The sequence below is a fragment of the Anarrhichthys ocellatus genome, unplaced genomic scaffold, assembly GCF_004355925.1.
Source record: "Anarrhichthys ocellatus isolate YVR2014 unplaced genomic scaffold, GSC_Weel_1.0 scaffold620, whole genome shotgun sequence".
Lineage (NCBI taxonomy): Eukaryota > Metazoa > Chordata > Actinopteri > Perciformes > Anarhichadidae > Anarrhichthys > Anarrhichthys ocellatus.
Window position 1 is genome coordinate 6,789 of NW_022280594.1, and position 1,796 is coordinate 8,584.

Below are 1,796 nucleotides of genomic sequence, written 5' to 3' on the forward strand. Positions count from 1 at the left end.
CACACACACACACACACACACACACACACACACACACACACACAGGGCTCCACTACTCTCTGAATGAACAACAAAGCACTCTGGGAAAACTTCCTAATTAGGGCATGAAGCTGAGTCCTGACTGTGTTTGGTAGTTTCTCTCTCAAAGTTCAGTCTGTCTCACTCGCCTTCTATACTGTCTGTCTGTTTGTGTCTCTCTGTCTGTCTGTCTGTCTCTACTGTCCTGTGGACAAAATCGTGTTTGCAGGAACAAAAAACACTTAGAAACTTGAAATTCAACACACAAGAAAAGAAACCATTTTTATTGTCATACACATACATACATAGAATTTGCCTTCTGCATTTGACTGCTCCCTGTATTTAGGGAGCAGTGGGCTGCCAATGACAGGCACCCAGGGAGCCGGGGGTTCAGGTCACTACGACACATGACACGTCCCAGTCGAGGATCGAACCGTTGACCCTGCGGTTGCCAGACAACCCTCTTAACAGTCACAGTCGCCCCCTGTTAACTGTCTGTCTCACTCTGACCTGTCTGTCTCTCCAGTGTCATATTTAATCATTCAATTTGGGATTCAAATATTTATCAGCCGGAGAGAGTTGGTGGATTGTGGCCTCATTTATATACATATACGTACATACACATATATACAAATAGTGTATATATATGTATTTATGTATGTATACTCCAATTATCTTTACAGCCTAAAGTGAAACATAAATGTTGAATCAGTTCTTATAATCAATAAACCCGAAATCAATAGTTTATATAATTACTCCCTTTATTTAAATGAATAAATCTCATGTCCCTCACCTCCTGTCTCACCTCCTGTCTCACCTCCTGTCTCACTTCCTGTCTCACCTCCTGTCTCACCTCCTGTCTCACCTCCTGTCTCACTTCCTGTCTCACTTCCTGTCTCACCTCCTGTCTCACCTCCTGTCTCACTTCCTGTCTCACCTCCTGTCTCACTTCCTGTCTCACCTCCTGTCTCACTTAAAAAAGACGTCCATCTTTAGAAGCACAGATCAATAGTTAGGATAGGTTTAACTGATTTCATTAATTGATCTTAATTTAACTGTTTATGTATTTCATCGTGATGAACACCATCATATTTGGTCCAAATTTAACTTAAACATTACAACATTTTAATTATTATTCAGGATCATTATTGAATAAATTAAACCACAAAATATTTGTATGTCGATGAAATTAACCAAAAAAGAGATCAGTTTGTTCCTCTGGGCTTCCGTAGATTGATTTGTGAGCGCCTGTCAGTCATGGCTCAGGGCAGAAACTCAACACGAAGGCAATGAAAGCTTCGACTCAGCACCTCAAATAATCCAGACTTTTAACACTCAGTCACCAGAACACAGACAGATGTTAACACGTCAGAACACAGAGAGATGTTAACACGTCAGAACACAGAGAGATGTTAACGCGTCAGAACACAGACATGTTAACACGTCAGAACACAGACATGTTAACGCGTCAGAACACAGACATGTTAACACGTCAGAACACAGAGAGATGTTAACGCGTCAGAACACAGACATGTTAACACGTCAGAACACAGAGCGATATTAACGCGTCAGAACACAGACATGTTAACACGTCAGAACACAGAGAGATGTTAACACGTCAGAACACAGACATGTTAACACGTCAGAACACAGACATGTTAACACGTCAGAACACAGACATGTTAACACGTCAGAACACAGACAGATGTTAATACGTCAGAACACAGACAGATGTTAACACGTCAGAACACAGAGAGATGTTAACACGTCAGAACACA

General features: G+C 41.4%; 1 protein-coding gene across 1 annotated transcript in view; it reads right to left on the reverse strand.

The window, feature by feature from the left end:
* LOC116376805 (actin, alpha skeletal muscle B-like) overlaps positions 1-1,796 on the reverse strand; it is a 6,992-nt gene that overhangs the window by 3,959 nt on the left and 1,237 nt on the right. The gene's annotated exons all lie outside the window — the stretch shown is intronic.